The sequence below is a fragment of the Dermacentor variabilis genome, chromosome 6 (genome assembly GCF_050947875.1).
Source record: "Dermacentor variabilis isolate Ectoservices chromosome 6, ASM5094787v1, whole genome shotgun sequence".
Lineage (NCBI taxonomy): Eukaryota > Metazoa > Arthropoda > Arachnida > Ixodida > Ixodidae > Dermacentor > Dermacentor variabilis.
This window is the reverse complement of record NC_134573.1, coordinates 169,712,118-169,730,502: the sequence shown is the minus strand read 5'-3', so window position 1 is coordinate 169,730,502 and position 18,385 is coordinate 169,712,118. Positions and strand designations below refer to the sequence as shown.

The 18,385-nt window shown below is 51.7% G+C and overlaps 1 protein-coding gene across 1 annotated transcript in view; it reads left to right on the top strand.

Annotated features, from left to right (window-relative positions):
- The first annotated feature begins 557 nt into the window (after positions 1-557).
- The window catches only part of LOC142585727 (flavin-containing monooxygenase 5-like), a 103,889-nt gene continuing 86,061 nt past the window's right edge, over positions 558-18,385 (top strand). Inside the window, exon 1 of the mRNA XM_075696704.1 lies at positions 558-893. The gene's annotated coding sequence lies outside the window, so the exon portion shown is untranslated. The remainder of the gene's footprint in view (positions 894-18,385) is intronic.

Sequence of the window (18,385 nt, the reverse complement as noted above, 5' to 3'; positions counted from 1 at the left end):
ATGCAAAGAAGGGGTAAGGCGTGCAGACACGGACACAAGATAAGTGGACAACACGTGTTGTCCCCTTCTCTTCTCTTGTGTCCGTCTCTGCACGCCTTACCCCTTCTTTGCATTGTGAAATGTTTCAGACTGTGAATAAGTAAATCAGTGACTGAGACAGACAGACAAATCAAATCAGGACGGACGAACGGACGGACAGACAGTGCGATCTAGTGAGGGAGACAGACAGAGACAGTGAGTAAGGGGTAAAAAAAAAAAAAAAAACATGCGGCCTCTCGGTGCCGCGTGGATGCTCTCAGCGTCTGATTCCTCGGAAGAACAGGGCGACGGCCGCCACGCGCGCCCGGAAACGCCTCCGTTTTCATGGCCTCTTCGGTCGAGCGCGCTCCTCTGGGTAAATCATCCACGCTTCGCGAAACAATCTACATGCGAGGCTGGCGTAGAACCCGCGTCGCATCGGCCTTCGGGTGCACCATTATTATTATTATTCAGCTTGTCGCGGCGTACGGGTGAGAACAGCGCCGAGCGGCCCGGGTAAGCCAACGAGAGAAAACGCCGCCGACATGCGCGCGCGTGCGACGAGCACCAACCAACGTTGACGTGCGACCGCGCGACGTGGGCACTGCTGAGTTAACTGCTGTCAACCGGGGTGCGTTTAGTGCCACAAAAGCCAGACGGCAGAGGTGATCCGTCGACGGCTCGACCTTGTTGTGATGCCGCGAGTGTGATCCTGAAGTCGTATACCCGCGCACTTGGCGCATGCTCAGTTCGGTCGCACCCAGAAATTTCCAAAGGCCTGCGCAGCGAGCGAGCTCTCGGATGTCAGCTCGACGCCGACCTGCGAAGAATTAACTGCTCCGCTGCTCGGATCTTGGAGAGTCCGCAAGTGAAAGGTCAGTCTCCCCAAACCTTATTAAACTTTTAATGTGATATCGTTGTACAGGACGCTCGCCGGCATTCATTCTGTTTACCGAAGCGAAATAAGACGGGCCAAACGCGGAGGCAGTGCAAGCAAAAACATACTGATACGCTATAGCGTTAGGACCGCTCACACGTATAGCGTGAGGACTTGGGACTTGAGTTCCTCAAGCGTTTGTCTCTGGAAGCGGCAGGAGTGTCTCGCGGCTAAGCATTGCTTAATTCATAAACTACCCCCAAGCATAGATCAATTATATATATATATATATATATATATATATATATATATATATATATATATATATATATATATATATATATATATATATATATATATATATATATATATATAATATGTGGGGTTTTACCTGCCAAAACCACTTTCTGATTATGAGGCACGCCGTAGTGGAGGACTCCGGAAATTTTGACCACCTGGGGTTCTTTAACGTGCACCTAAATCTAAGCACACGGGTGTTTTCGCATTTCGCCCCCATCGAAATGGGGCCGCCGTGGCTGGGATTCGATACCGCGACCTCGTGCTCAGCAGCCTGTTGCGTTTCGCCTGCGACACGTGGTTTTGCCGGCGCGACTGCGGCGGGGCGGCAGACATTTTGGCCCGATCGTCGTCGCCACAACACTCATCGCCAGGTGTTTCCAGGCGCGACTGCGGCGATGCGACCGCCTAGGGATCATCCTCGCATTCCAGTCATTGTGCCCGAAACAGGCGATGCCAAAGCAGGGATCTCATTCCAGTCATTGTGCCCGAAACAGGCGATGCCAAAGCAGGGATCTCGTTCCAGTCATTATGCCCGAAACAGGCGATGCCAAAGCAGGGACCATCCTCTCATTACAGTCATTGTGTCCGACCGGCAGCGCCACGACAGGGTGCTACGAGATCGTGCTCGACATGGTGCTACGGCATCGCTACGACAGTGTGCGTCACCATTAGCCCATTGTACATTCACGTGCTCGTCTTTTGAGGGGTTCCTTCTTGCCCTCGACTGCGAGAGTATAAAAACAGCTGCCCCCGGACGCCAAAAGAGAGGGCTCCGATTTCTTCTGTTGAGTGAAGTGCTCTCCCGTCTCTCTACTTCGGTCAACCTGACCGCCAACTCTTTGCGATGTTAAAATAAACAAGTTGTTTTGTTGTTACCAGTCGACTCATGCTTTGCCGGGACCTTCGGATGCTTCCAGTTGTACCCCAGGCCGCCAGGCCAACGCTACCCTTGGGGCTTGCGACCCAGGTACAACCACGGGCGTCAGCGCCGAGTTCCCAACAGATCGTACCAGCAGTCCGATCCCAAGTTGGCAGCGGTGAGATCGCCTCCGACTTCAAACATCTGGTTGGCAGCGGTGAGATCGCCTCCGACTTCAAACAACTGTCTGCCAGCGGTGAGATCGCGACAACGGAGGCCAGCAGCGAAGAGATGCAGTTGACTGTATGCTGAGCAGCTCAACGACGATCCGGGAGCAGTGCAACGAGCCCTGTGTGATGACTGGTTGCCTGCAGCGGAACGACTGCGCTGGACTCTTGGCTGCGAGGTTTGGTGAGTGCGGGACTTTCTTCTTCTGAGCTTTGCCAGGCTTTTTGTTAGTGTTAGAAACAGAGCTGGTAATTGTGGTTGTCGTTGCTGCCGGGTTAGTTTGCGGCAAGACAATAGTAAGCAGTAGAGAAAGCAGCATTCAGAGCAGCCATGGATTTGAAGTCGTTGCGCAAACCGAAATTGTTGGAGCTTGCAAGAGAGTTGGGTCTGGATGTCTCAGACAAACTAAGAAAACCTGAACTGCTAAAGGCTATTCTTGAGTTAGAGGCTGAGGATGACGAGCTGTCGGAATGCCTTGAGACTATTGAGGAGAGGTCAAAAAGACAGGAGCGCGAACTTAAAGAGCAAAAAGAGAAACAGGAGCGCGAACTTAAAGAACAGAAAGAGCGAGAGCAACAAGAGCGTGACCGTCAACACGCTTTGGAAATGAAGCGTCTTGAGGTAGAGATGGAACGCGCTCGTAATGGAAGTCAGGCACACGGTGCAGGAGAACGCGTATTGTTCAAAATGACTGACCTGATGCGGCCGTTTAAGCTTGGAGAGGACATTGGTTTGTTCCTGGTTAACTTTGAGCGAACGTGCGAGAAGCAGGGGTTCTCTCGGGAAACGTGGCCACAGCGCTTGCTCACTTTGTTACCCGGCGAGGCGGCCGACGTAGTCGCTCGCTTGGATAGAGAGGAGGCAGAGGATTTCGACACAGTGAAATCGAGTCTTCTAAAAAAGTACCGGCTGTCTGCGGAGGCGTTCCGTCGGAAGTTTCGGGAAAATGAGAAAGGCAAAAGTGAGTCTTATACAGAGTTTGCGTATAGGCTTATGTCGAACATGCAGGAGTGGCTCAAAGAAGAGAAAGCGTTTGGTGACCACGATAAAGTTCTGCAGTGTTTCGGGCTAGAACAGTTTTATAGTCGGTTACCGGAGAACGTGCGATACTGGGTCTTGGATAGGCCAGACGTGAGTACGGTGGCTAGAGCCGCTGAGCTAGCCGAGGAGTTTGTGACGCGTCGAGCTCGCGGAGCTAAGGACGGTCAAAAGGGTGAATTTGGCTCGAAGTTTGAGAGGCCGAAGTTCACACCCATGAGAGCAAAGGGGAACGCGCGTAGTGCGGATGCGAGTGGAAGCAGTGCGACCGAACCTAAGGAGACGGCGGCAGCCGAAGCCGAACGCAGAAAGCGGTTCGAGATGAGGCGAGCGGGCGTTTGTTATACGTGCCAGAAGCCGGGTCACTTTTCGGCGCAGTGTCCGGAAACAACACCAAAAGTTGTGTTTTTTTCAATAGGCAGCACTGACGAGAACATGAAGCTTCTCGAGCCTTACATGCGAGACCTCCTCGTGAACGGGAAAGAGTGCCGAGTGCTTCGCGATTCCGCAGCTACGATGGATGTAGTTCACCCGTCTTACGTAGAACCCCATATGTTCACGGGCGAGTGCGCGTGGATCAAGCAAGCCGTGGAAGCTCATAGCGTGTGTCTGCCAGTAGCAAAGGTGCTTATTGAAGGACCTTTCGGAGCGCTTGAGACGGAGGCGGCAGTGTCATCTATGCTGCCACCCCAGTACCCGTACCTATTTTCAAACAGGTCCGATCACCTCCTGCGCGAGAAGGGGCTTTTGTTTGGTGAAGCTAGTGTTCAGGCCTTAACCAGATCGAAGGTTCGGGAGCTCGCTGCAAAGGCGGTAGTTGCGGGGCCGACGTTATCAAACAACGAAAAAGGGTCAGAGGCGCAGCAAGCTGATATTCCGAGCACGCCCGAACTGAATAAACTTGAGTCTGTAACGTTAAAGGCGCCAGATACTGGAGAGGAAACGCCCGACGCGGGAAAGTTAGAAGAGCTATCTACTGATTTGCTCATCGCGCCTACGTCAGACGGACTTGATAGGTTGCTAAAAGTCAGCCGGTCGGCTTTGATAGCCGAGCAAAAAAAGGATGGCAGCCTGGAAAACGTGCGCTGCAATGTCAAAGAAGGTATCGCCAGGAAAACTGCGCGTTTTGTGGAAAGGGGTGGAGTCCTGTACCGGAAGTATCTAGACCGCAGAGGAGTGGAGTTCGATCAGCTGGTCGTGCCTCAATGCTATCGTCAGGATCTGTTGCGCTTGTCACATGGGGGTTCGTGGTCCGGACACCTAGGAGTTAAGAAAACTAAGGACCGTCTCTTGCAAGAGTACTATTGGCCAGGGTGTTTTCGGGACGCAGACCATTTCGTGAGGACATGTGACACTTGTCAGCGGGTGGGCAAACCAGGGGACAAATCGAGGGCGCCGTTGAAATTGGTACCTATCATTACGGAGCCTTTTAGACGGCTCGTTATTGATACAGTGGGACCTCTGCCGGTAACAGCCACGGGGTACAGACACATTTTGACTGTGATCTGCCCAGCGACAAAGTTCCCTGAAGCAGTGCCGCTTAAAGAACTCAGCTCAGTTGAGATAGTCAATGCACTACTGTCCATATTTGCGCGAGTTGGTTTTCCTGCGGAAATCCAATCAGATCAGGGCACAGTGTTTACTAGCGCTTTGACGACAACTTTTCTCGAAAGGTGTGGGGTAAAGCTGCTACACAGCTCAGTGTACCACCCACAGTCGAATTCCGTTGAGAAGCTCCACTCCGTCATGAAGCGCGTGTTGAGAGCGTTGTGTTTTGAACATCGAACTGACTGGGAGCTGTGTCTGCCTGGGGTGATGTTTGCTTTAAGGACCGCGCCGCATGCGGCTACGGGGTTTTCGCCAGCTGAACTGGTGTACGGTCGCTCGCTTCGATCTCCGCTTCGCATGCTTCGAGAATCATGGGAAGGTAGGGGCGACGACCCAGTCGTGGTGGAGTACGTACTTAAGCTCCTCGAACGCTTAAGAAGGGCACAGGAGTTGTCAGGTGAAGCAATGACAAAGGCCCAGCAGAGGGCCAAGGTTTATTATGATCGGACAGCCAGGGCCCGTCGTTTTGAGGTTGGCGATGAGGTCATGATATTGCGCACATCGCTAAACAACAAACTAGACGTGCAGTGGGAGGGCCCAGCACGAATTGTTCAGAAACTGTCGGACGTTAACTACGTGGTAAGTCTGCCAGGAAAGCGGAAAGCACAGCAAGTTTACCACTGTAATCTGCTCAAACCTTATAGACAAAGGGAAGCAGTGGTGTGCATGATGGTAAACGTTCCTGAAGAGCTTCCGGTCGAGCTTCCGGGACTAGGCTCAGTGACGAACAGGGAAGACACCGGTCAAGTCATTAGTGACCTTATCAGTAAAGCGCCGCTGTCGCCTGAGCAGAAAACCGAACTACACCAGCTATTACAAGAGTTTCAAGGTCTGTTCTCTGAGAGGCCTGGTAGGACTTCTGTACTTACTCATGATATAGAACTTACCTCCACAGAGCCAGTACGATCCAAGGCGTATCGGGTGTCACCCCGCCAGAGCGATATTATGGAGGCTGAGGTAAAGAAAATGCTACAGCTCGGTGTTATTAAGGCAGGTGAGAGTGATTATACCTCCCCTTTGATTTTAGTTGAGGTACCGGGCAAGGAACCTCGTCCTTGCGTCGACTACCGCAGGCTTAATTCCATCACTAAGGATCAAATTTATCCGATCCCTAACATCGAGGAGCGCCTTGAGAAAGTTAGTAGCGCTCAGTTTATTTCCACCCTAGATCTTGTCAGGGGTTATTGGCAGGTTCCACTTACAGAAGAGGCTAGTAGGTATGCGGCGTTCATTTCACCAATGGGAACATTCCGTCCTAAAGTGTTGAGTTTTGGTTTGAAGAACGCGCCATACTGTTTTTCAAGTCTCATGGATAAAGTGTTGCGGGGACAGCAAGAATTCGCTTTACCGTATCTAGACGACGTAGCGATATTCTCCGCATCCTGGTCTGAGCATATGACACACTTGCGGGCAGTGCTAACCCGCCTGCGCGAAGCGGGCTTGACAGTCAAGGCTCCTAAGTGCCAGATAGCACAGGCCGAGGTTGTCTACCTCGGTCACGTGATTGGTCAGGGTCGTCGCCGCCCCTCTGAAATAAAAGTGGCCGCTGTGCGAGACTTTCCGCAACCGCGCACCAAGACCGATATTCGGTCGTTCTTGGGTGTCGCCGGCTACTATCAGAGGTACATCCCTAGGTACTCTGATATCGCGGCTCCCCTGACGGATGCTCTAAGAAAGACAGAGCCTCAAACAGTCGTCTGGGACGAGACCAAGGAAAGAGCTTTTAGCGCCCTAAAGAGTGCCCTAACAAGCCAGCCTGTGCTACGATCGCCAGACTATACAAAAGGGTTCATTGTTCAGTGCGATGCTAGTGAGCGAGGCATGGGCGTTGTACTGTGCCAACGGGAAAATGGAGAAGTAGAACACCCCGTCCTGTATGCTAGTCGTAAGCTGACCAATCGTGAGCAGGCGTATAGCGCCACCGAGAAAGAGTGTGCGTGTCTCGTGTGGGCCGTTCAGAAATTGTCATGCTATCTAGCCGGCTCGAGGTTTATCATTGAGACGGATCACTGCCCTCTCCAATGGCTGCAGACCATCTCTCCCAAAAATGGCCGCCTCCTGCGCTGGAGCCTCGCTTTACAACAATATTCCTTTGAGGTGCGTTACAAAAAGGGGAGTCTCAACGGTAACGCCGATGGCTTAAGTCGAAGCCCCTAACGTAGGAATCAGCCTCAAAATTGTTTGTTACTGATGTTTTTTTTCCTGAGGCAGGATTTTTTTTAACATATTGCTTTTGTTTAGTGTTTCAAAGTGATGATATGCTTTCTAGTGCCATTTTTCAATTTGTGGACGCGTTCTGAGTGATGCTAGACTACTGTAAGGAACTAGGCAGTGGTATAAAAAGGGGAAAGAGCCTGGCAGGGCTTAGTGAGGGTTGTGCCGTGCTTGCTGACTGAGCGGTTGAGTTTCAGCGTAGTTCTAACGCTTGCCGGGAACGAGAACAAAAATGTGAACTCTCCCGAAGTCACTTTGCAGTGTCCCGTGCGAACCTGAACGAGAGAACGAGGCCTTCTCTGTGCGCTGCGCTCAAGAAACGTCGAGGGACGCCCGACTTCGGTTATGAGCATCATCGAGCGACATCCCTCCGGACAGCGGATGCAGTCCCCTGTCCATCTGGATCTCCTTCCCCCGGCGGGGCGGTCTGTTGCGTTTCGCCTGCGACACGTGGTTTTGCCGGCGCGACTGCGGCGGGGCGGCAGACATTTTGGCCCGATCGTCGTCGCCACAACACTCATCGCCAGGTGTTTCCAGGCGCGACTGCGGCGATGCGACCGCCTAGGGATCATCCTCGCATTCCAGTCATTGTGCCCGAAACAGGCGATGCCAAAGCAGGGATCTCATTCCAGTCATTGTGCCCGAAACAGGCGATGCCAAAGCAGGGATCTCGTTCCAGTCATTATGCCCGAAACAGGCGATGCCAAAGCAGGGACCATCCTCTCATTACAGTCATTGTGTCCGACCGGCAGCGCCACGACAGGGTGCTACGAGATCGTGCTCGACATGGTGCTACGGCATCGCTACGACAGTGTGCGTCACCATTAGCCCATTGTACATTCACGTGCTCGTCTTTTGAGGGGTTCCTTCTTGCCCTCAACTGCGAGAGTATAAAAACAGCTGCCCCCGGACGCCAAAAGAGAGGGCTCCGATTTCTTCTGTTGAGTGAAGTGCTCTCCCGTCTCTCTACTTCGGTCAAACCTGACCGCCAACTCTTTGCGATGTTAAAATAAACAAGTTGTTTCGTTGTTACCAGTCGACTCATGCTTTGCCGGGACCTTCAGATGCTTCCAGTTGTACCCCAGGCCGCCAGGCCAACGCTACCCTTGGGGCTTGCGACCCAGGTACAACCACGGGCGTCAGCGCCGAGTTCCCAACAGATCGTACCAGCAGACGGATCCAAACAAGCCCAACACCATAGCCACTGAGCAACCACGGCGGGTATATATATATATATATATATATATATATATATATATATATATATATATATATATATATATATATATATATATATATATACCAATTGAAGCTAAAGTTCCCGTGTGGAACTGCACGCAATCCATGACATGAGCTGCGGGGCAAGAGTTTCGTATTTGTTAAAGGGACTGACAACCGGCCAGAATGCGTTGTGAGACGATGATGGAAATGAAAGGACCATGTGTTATAGGAATAGAATCCAGCACACTGTTAGGGATTTGAGTAGTAATTATAATTTTAAATTAGCAATAAGAGTCTCAAGACCAGTAAGTGGCGCGAACTGGCGGTGAAGGCTTGGTACTACGGATGTAGTATATGATATTACTGTGTGTAAGTCGGCTGTTAGGAAGTATCGCATTAGTTATTGCTTAAAATTGCAGTTCGTGTATTATTAGGCTTTTGCGCTTTATTCTATGCCGTATGACGAAGTAAAAAAAAAAAAGAAAGTGCACGCTAGCGAGCGGCTCTCGTGTCCCTCAATGTATGGCGGCGCACATGATTGTTGTTGTAAGCGCGCGACATTATGAGCACGCATGCGAGCTGGAATCCTTTGTTCCAACTAGTTCGGGTCTTCGAGCGATGACACGTTACGGAAATCAAAAGCGTACGCGGGGATACGGCAACACGCTGAACTGCATATCACGTGCAATAGCGTCGCGTCGCTTTAGATAACTTGGCTTGGCTCAAGAACACCCCTGACTTGCTATAATGACAAGATCTGTTGGACAGCAAACCACGAAAACGCGTCGCCATCGTTGTATATTTAACACTTCGGAAAACATGAATCCCAGGAACATCGGCTTGATAAACAAAAGCTTGGAGGAGGACACTTACGCATCGCCTTTAAGAGTGCATCGCGACAGCATTCGAAGATCCCTGACTGCTTCTCACGCTTCCCAGCAACTGCAGCTTATGTAGCCGTAATGTTTACCGAGAAACGCTGGCGGCGTACGCTACGCACGAAGGCGAGCTTTCTGGTTCTCTTTTGTTCTCACGCGATTCCAGTGAACGACTACGGCCTCGCTGCAGATCGAAATATTCTATCAAAATATGTTACACGGTGTTTTCCGCGTTACCACTGCATCGCTCGACACCCTGAGCGGTAAGCTTTCCATTGCACTAAAAATGAACGGGTACCACATAAAACTGGTTGTCAGTCCGTTTAAGGCAGCACCTAACTGATTTGGTGTGTGAAGGGGCGGACGTCGAATTGCCGCAACGTTAGATCAACCGTTCGGTTGTGTTCGGGGCACGAATAACGGCCCCGTCGGCAGGGAACGCGTAGTTCGAGTTACACTGTAGCGAAGCTTTTCGAACTACTGCCGAATTGCGTAAAGGAGGTCTCATTTGACAAGTGCAAGGGCACGTTGGTAAATCAAGACGAAGTGAGTACAGCGCGAAAGACGGTGCACAGAAAGAAGGGCACACACGGCGCTGACTTCCAACGATGCCTCTTGGCGAAGCAAACACCGTATTATATGTACTGGATCTTCAAAGTTAGGATGACAGTTATTTTAACAACGACGCTAGACTAGCTACGCAGAATCTCTTTGCACAGGCGGTTCGTGCGTTTGTCGTATGCAATTATAGAGAGCAATTAGAGTCGTCAAACACTTAATGAACAAACACTTTTTTAAATTTTCTTGCTATCGTTATTGTAGTGTAGGTTCATATTTGAAACGTTAAGACAAGCGTATTTGAAGACAAGTTCCCTTTCTTTGATTCTGCTGGGGCGCTTCTGTCCCCCGATGTCCATCATGAAATTTCGCACTCATTCAGCTAATTTCGCATTCAAAGCCTTGGATCTCGACTCAACGCCAAGTCCCCATTGTGGCGTAGCTAACTGTGTTTGTAATATCGTTTGCAAGCGGGCCGATAACAGCCGAGCTCTTGCTATCAGCTGGCGAATACTTTAATGTCGTTGATTTCGCTTCATATTCCAACACGTGTGTTGGATCTGCACACACACACACACACACACACACACACACACACACACACACACACACACACATATATATATATATATATATATATATATATATATATATATATATATATATGTGGCAGACAGACAAAGAACTTTAATGAGGTCCTGAGAAGTGGCGCACTTAGGTCAGCACTGCGGGCCGCTCCCACGTAGGGACGGGGAGGCCTATCCTCACCGCCGCATCGTGGGTTCTCTGGACAGCGCGGAGTTGTTGGAGAAGCTCGGAACTCTTCATGGCAGAGCTCCTCCTCGGTGACTAGATTGGGTCCGGGCAACGAGGGGCACCGCCAGAGGATGCGGCCTAAGCTGCTAAGCGACCCGCAGTTCGGCCAGGTGGATTCGAAGGCATCCGGGGGAATAATGGCGAGGAAAGCTAAACTGGGATGTGACCTAGTCTGCAACATTCTGAGCGTGATTGCCTGAGGCCTGGAGGGTTTGCCGTGCGGAGGCGGAAAAGCCCGCCTGCCCATTTGATAGTGCTAGCTGACTTCGTTAAAGGTGATTAAAATGTCTTTTAATTCCCCGTACGCATCCTGCAGACCTGCGTCCTCCCCGGCGCGGAGGGCTAGAGCGCGCGCCCGAGAGTAATCAGCATCGTTGAGGTTTGTGAGGGATATATATACACCTCTCGTACCAAGTATGTATCACACTTTGTGCGAGCGCCGCGTCGCCGTGTGGGCCGCGTGAGTGGGTGAACGCGGTAACGGCCCAAACCGTCGTTGTGTGATCGTATGGCCGTTGAACCTACATGACACTGGACCAAAGCGCATTCTCTTGCTTATGAACAACTCGATTCAAAGAAAAGGCGTCTCGCCAGTTAGGCTCGTGCTCGACATACTGGAAACGTGACGCAGAACGCGCGCGTGAAGCCGCGCAGAACGTCTGCGATGACACGAGGACAGGGATTCTTGCTATTAGAGACAATTGCTACACAACGAGAAGCGAAACGTCCTCAATGACCGAAGAGCAGCGGCAGGTACAGTCTCTCGCAGCACAACATGAAGCCAAGCGGCAACGAACGTCTGAGATGACAGGAAACCGGCGACAACTGTTTCTTGGTTCGAAAAGAGAAGTGGTGCAGCGCAGGTCGTCCGCCATGAGCCAAGAAGAGAGATCGTCTGCTATGACCCAAGAACAGCGACGCCAAATCAACTGGTGCTACCATCACTCGGATGTCTATTCAGAAACGGCAGTGAAGTGTAAGATGCGTGCATCGCAGCTAAAGACTACAACTCAATAGACGTTGCAGTGGCCGCCGCGTAGCTGGCTCCAAACAAGCCCAAACGAGAAAGTTAAAGCTTTCTCGTAAAGATTCGTGCAGTTGTCCCTGTTGCGTTTCGCCTGCGACACGTGGTTTTGCCGGCGCGACTGCGGCGGGGCGGCAGACATTTTGGCCCGATCGTCGTCGCCGCAACGCTCATCGGCAGGTGTTTCCAGGCGCGACTGCGGCGATGCGACCGCAAAGGATCACCCTCTCATTCCAGTCATTGTGCCCGAACCAGGCGATGCGAAAGCAGGGATCATCCTCTCATTACAGTCATTGTGCCCGACCGGCAGCGCTACGACAGGGTGCTACGAGACTGTGCTCGACATGGTGCTACGGCAGCGCTACGACAGTGTGCGTCACCATTAGCCCATTGTACATTCACGTGCTCGTCTTTTGAGGGGTTCCTTCTTGCCCTCAACTGCGAGAGTATAAAAACAGCTGCCCCCGGACGCCAAAAAGAGGGCTCCGATTTCTTCTGTTGAGTGAAGTGCTCTCCCGTCTCTCTACTTCGGTCAAAACCTGACCGCCAACTCTTTGCGATGTTAAAATAAACAAGTTGTTTCGTTGTTACCAGTCGACTCATGCTTTGCCGGGACCTTCGGATGCTTCCAGTTGTACCCCAGGCCGCCAGGCCAACGCTACCCTTGGGGCTTGCGACCCAGGTACAACCACGGGCGTCAGCGCCGAGTTCCCAACAGATCGTACCAGCGGTGCGATCCAAACAACTGGTGGCAGCGGTGGGATCGCGACAACGGAGGCCAGCAGCGAAGAGATGCAGTTGACTGTATGCTGAGCAGCTCATCGACGATCCGGGAGCAGTGCAACGAGCCCTGTGTGATGACTGGTTGCCTGCAGCGGAACGACTGCGCTGGACTCTTGGCTGCGAGGTTTGGTGAGTGCGGGACTTTCTTCTTCTGAGCTTTGCCAGGCTTTTTGTTAGTGTCAGAAACAGAGCTGGTAATTGTGGTTGTCGTTGCTGCCGGGTTAGTTTGCGGCAAGACAATAGTAAGCAGTAGAGAAAGCAGCATTCAGAGCAGCCATGGATTTGAAGTCGTTGCGCAAACCGAAATTGTTGGAGCTTGCAAGAGAGTTGGGTCTGGATGTCTCAGACAAACTAAGAAAACCTGAACTGCTAAAGGCTATTCTTGAGTTAGAGGCTGAGGATGACGAGCTGTCGGAATGCCTTGAGACTATTGAGGAGAGGTCAAAAAGACAGGAGCGCGAACTTAAAGAGCAAAAAGAGAAACAGGAGCGCGAACTTAAAGAGCAAAAAGAGAGACAGGAGCGCGAACTTAAAGAACAGAAAGAAAAAGAAGAGCGTGAACTTAAAGAACAGAAAGAAAAAGAAGAGCGTGAACGTAAAGAACAGAAAGAGCGAGAGCAACAAGAGAAAAAAGAAGAGCGCGAACACGCTTTGGAAATGAAGCGTCTCGAGGTAGAGATGGAACGCGCTCGTAATGGAAGTCAGGCACACGGTGCAGGAGAACGAGTATTGTTCAAAATGACTGACCTGATGCGGCCGTTTAAGCTTGGAGAGGACATTGGTTTGTTCCTGGTTAACTTTGAGCGAACGTGCGAGAAGCAGGGGTTCTCTCGGGAAACGTGGCCACAGCGCTTGCTCACTTTGTTACCCGGCGAGGCGGCCGACGTAGTCGCTCGCTTGGATAGAGAGGAAGCAGAGGATTTCGACAAAGTAAAATCGAGTCTGCTAAAAAAGTACCGGCTGTCTGCGGAGGCGTTCCGTCGGAAGTTTCGGGAAAATGAGAAAGGCAGAAGTGAGTCATATACAGAGTTTGCGTATAGGCTTATGTCGAACATGCAGGAGTGGCTCAAAGAAGAGAAAGCGTTTGGTGACCACGATAATGTTCTGCAGTGTTTCGGGCTAGAACAGTTTTATAGTCGGTTACCGGAGAACGTGCGATACTGGGTCTTGGATAGGCCAGACGTTTGTACGGTGGCTAAAGCCGCTGAGCTAGCCGAGGAGTTTGTGACGCGTCGGGCTCGCGGAGCTAAGGACGGTCAAAAGGGTGAATTTGGCTCGAAGTTTGAGAGGCCGAAGTTCACACCCATGAGAGCAAAGGGGAACACGCGTAGTGCGGATGCGAGTGGAAGCAGTGCGACCGAACCTAAGGAGACGGCAGCAGCCGAAGCCGAACGCAGAAAGCGGTTCGAGATGAGGCAAGCGCGCGTTTGTTATACGTGCCAGAAGCCGGGTCACTTTTCGGCGCAGTGTCCGGAAACAACACCAAAAGTTGTGTTTTTTTCAATAGGCAGCACTGACGAGAACATGAAGCTTCTCGAGCCTTACATGCGAGACCTCCTCGTGAACGGGAAAGAGTGCCGAGTGCTTCGCGATTCCGCAGCTACGATGGATGTAGTTCACCCGTCTTACGTAGAACCCGATATGTTCACGGGCGAGTGCGCATGGATCAAGCAAGCCGTGGAAGCTCATAGCGTGTGTCTGCCAGTAGCAAAGGTGCTTATTGAAGGACCTTTCGGAACGCTTGAGACGGAGGCGGCAGTGTCATCTATGCTGCCACCCCAGTACCCGTACCTATTTTCAAACAGGTCCGATCACCTCCTGCGCGAGAAGGGGCTTTTGTTTGGTGAAGCTAGTGTTCAGGCCTTAACCAGATCGAAGGTTCGGGAGCTCGCTGCAAAGGCGGTAGTTGCGGGGCCGACGTTATCAAACAACGAAAAAGGGTCAGAGGCGCAGCAAGCTGATATTCCGAGCACGCCCGAACTGAATAAACTTGAGTCTGTAACGTTAAAGGCGCCAGATACTGGAGAGGAAACGCCCGACGCGGGAAAGTTAGAAGAGCTATCTACTGATTTGCTCATCGCGCCTACGTCAGACGGACTTGATAGGTTGCTAAAAGTCAGCCGGACGGCTTTGATAGCCGAGCAAAAAAAGGATGGCAGCCTGGAAAACGTGCGCTGCAATGTCAAAGAAGGTATCGCCAGGAAAACTGCGCGTTTTGTGGAAAGAGGTGGAGTCCTGTACCGGAAGTATCTAGACCGCAGAGGAGTGGAGTTCGATCAGCTGATCGTGCCTCAATGCTATCGTCAGGATCTGTTGCGCTTGTCACACGGGGGTTCGTGGTCCGGACACCTTGGAGTTAAGAAAACTAAGGACCGTCTCTTGCAAGAGTACTATTGGCCAGGGTGTTTTCGGGACGCAGACCATTTCGTGAGGACATGTGACACTTGTCAGCGGGTGGGCAAACCAGGGGACAAATCGAGGGCGCCGTTGAAATTGGTACCTATCATTACGGAGCCTTTTAGACGGCTCGTTATTGATACTGTGGGACCTCTGCCGGTGACAGCCACGGGGTACAGACACATTTTGACTGTGATCTGCCCAGCGACAAAGTTCCCTGAAGCAGTGCCGCTTAAAGAACTCAGCTCAGTTGAGATAGTTAATGCACTACTGTCCATATTTGCGCGAGTTGGTTTCCCTGCGGAAATCCAATCAGATCAGGGCACAGTGTTTACTAGCGCTTTGACGACAACTTTTCTCGAAAGGTGTGGGGTAAAGCTGTTACACAGCTCAGTGTACCACCCACAGTCGAATTCCGTTGAGAAGCTCCACTCCGTCATGAAGCGCGTGTTGAGAGCGTTGTGTTTTGAACATCGAACTGACTGGGAGCTGTGTCTGCCTGGGGTGATGTTTGCTTTAAGGACCGCGCCGCATGCGGCTACGGGGTTTTCGCCAGCTGAACTGGTGTACGGTCGCTCGCTTCGATCTCCGCTTCGCATGCTTCGAGAATCGTGGGAAGGTAGGGGCGACGACCCAGTCGTGGTGGAGTACGTGCTTAAGCTCCTCGAACGCTTAAGAAGGGCACAGGAGTTGTCAGGTGAAGCAATGACAAAGGCCCAGCAGAGGGCCAAGGTTTATTATGATCGGACAGCCAGGGCCCGTCGTTTTGAGGTTGGCGATGAGGTCATGATATTGCGCACATCGCTAAACAACAAACTAGACGTGCAGTGGGAGGGCCCAGCACGAATTGTTCAGAAACTGTCGGACGTTAACTACGTGGTAAGTCTGCCAGGAAAGCGGAAAGCACAGCAAGTTTACCACTGTAATCTGCTCAAACCTTATAGACAAAGGGAAGCAGTGGTGTGCATGATGGTAAACGTTCCTGAAGAGCTTCCGGTCGAGCTTCCGGGACTAGGCTCAGTGACGAACAGGGAAGACACCGGTCAAGTCATTAGTGACCTTATCAGTAAAGCACCGCTGTCGCCCGAGCAGAAAACCGAACTACACCAGCTATTACAAGAGTTTCAAGGTCTGTTCTCTGAGAGGCCTGGTAGGACTTCTGTACTTACTCATGATATAGAACTTACCTCCACAGAGCCAGTACGATCCAAGGCGTATCGGGTGTCACCCCGCCAGAGCGATATTATGGAGGCTGAGGTAAAGAAAATGCTACAGCTCGGTGTTATTGAGGCAGGTGAGAGTGATTATACCTCCCCTTTGATTTTAGTTGAGGTACCGGGCAAGGAACCTCGTCCTTGCGTCGACTACCGCAGGCTTAATTCCATCACTAAGGATCAAATTTATCCGATCCCTAACATCGAGGAGCGCCTTGAGAAAGTTAGTAGCGCTCAGTTTATTTCCACCCTAGATCTTGTCAGGGGTTATTGGCAGGTTCCACTTACAGAAGAGGCTAGTAGGTATGCGGCGTTCATTTCACCAATGGGAACATTCCGTCCTAAAGTGTTGAGTTTTGGTTTGAAGAACGCGCCATACTGTTTTTCAAGTCTCATGGATAAAGTGTTGCGGGGACAGCAAGAATTCGCTTTACCGTATCTAGACGACGTAGCGATATTCTCCGCATCCTGGTCTGAGCATATGGCACACTTGCGGGCAGTGCTAACCCGCCTGCGCGAAGCGGGCTTGACAGTCAAAGCTCCTAAGTGCCAGTTAGCACAGGCCGAGGTTGTCTACCTCGGTCACGTGATTGGTCAGGGTCGTCGCCGCCCCTCTGAAATAAAAGTGGCCGCTGTGCGAGACTTTCCGCAACCGCGCACCAAGACCGATATTCGGTCGTTCTTGGGTGTCGCCGGCTACTATCAGAGGTACATCCCTAGGTACTCTGCTATCGCGGCTCCCCTGACGGATGCTCTAAGAAAAACAGAGCCTCAAACAGTCGTCTGGGACGAGACAAAGGAAAGAGCTTTTAGCGCCCTAAAGAGTGCCCTAACAAACCAGCCTGTGCTACGATCGCCAGACTATACAAAAGGGTTCGTTGTTCAGTGCGATGCTAGTGAGCGAGGCATGGGCGTTGTACTGTGCCAACGGGAAAATGGAGAAGTAGAACACCCCGTCCTGTATGCTAGTCGTAAGCTGTCCAGTCGTGAGCAGGCGTATAGCGCCACCGAGAAAGAGTGTGCGTGTCTCGTGTGGGCCGTTCAGAAATTGTCATGCTATCTAGCCGGCTCGAGGTTTATCATTGAGACGGATCACTGCCCTCTCCAATGGCTGCAGACCATCTCTCCCAAAAATGGCCGCCTCCTGCGCTGGAGCCTCGCTTTACAACAATATTCCTTTGAGGTGCGTTACAAAAAGGGGAGTCTCAACGGTAACGCCGATGGCTTAAGTCGAAGCCCCTAACGTAGGAATCAGCCTCAAAATTGTTTGTTACTGATGTTTTTCTTCCTGAGGCAGGATTTTTTTTTAACATATTGCTTTTGTTTAGTGTTTCAAAGTGATGATATGCTTTCTAGTGCAATTTTTCAATTTGTGGACGCGTTCTGAGTGATGCTAGACTACTGTAAGGAACTAGGCAGTGGTATAAAAAGGGGAAAGAGCCTGGCAGGGCTTAGTGAGGGTTGTGCCGTGCTTGCTGACTGAGCGGTTGAGTTTCAGCGTAGTTCTAACGCTTGCCGGGAACGAGAACAAAAATGTGAACTCTCCCGAAGTCACTTTGCAGTGTCCCGTGCGAACCTGAACGAGAGAACGAGGCCTTCTCTGTGCGCTGCGCTCAAGAAACGTCGAGGGACGCCCGACTTCGGTTATGAGCATCATCGAGCGACATCCCTCCGGACAGCGGATGCAGTCCCCTGTCCATCGGGATCTCCTTCCCCCGGCGGGGCGGTCTGTTGCGTTTCGCCTGCGACACGTGGTTTTGCCGGCGCGACTGCGGCGGGGCGGCAGACATTTTGGCCCGATCGTCGTCGCCGCAACGCTCATCGGCAGGTGTTTCCAGGCGCGACTGCGGCGATGCGACCGCAAAGGATCACCCTCTCATTCCAGTCATTGTGCCCGAACCAGGCGATGCGAAAGCAGGGATCATCCTCTCATTACAGTCATTGTGCCCGACCGGCAGCGCTACGACAGGGTGCTACGAGACTGTGCTCGACATGGTGCTACGGCAGCGCTACGACAGTGTGCGTCACCATTAGCCCATTGTACATTCACGTGCTCGTCTTTTGAGGGGTTCCTTCTTGCCCTCAACTGCGAGAGTATAAAAACAGCTGCCCCCGGACGCCAAAAAGAGGGCTCCGATTTCTTCTGTTGAGTGAAGTGCTCTCCCGTCTCTCTACTTCGGTCAAAACCTGACCGCCAACTCTTTGCGATGTTAAAATAAACAAGTTGTTTCGTTGTTACCAGTCGACTCATGCTTTGCCGGGACCTTCGGATGCTTCCAGTTGTACCCCAGGCCGCCAGGCCAACGCTACCCTTGGGGCTTGCGACCCAGGTACAACCACGGGCGTCAGCGC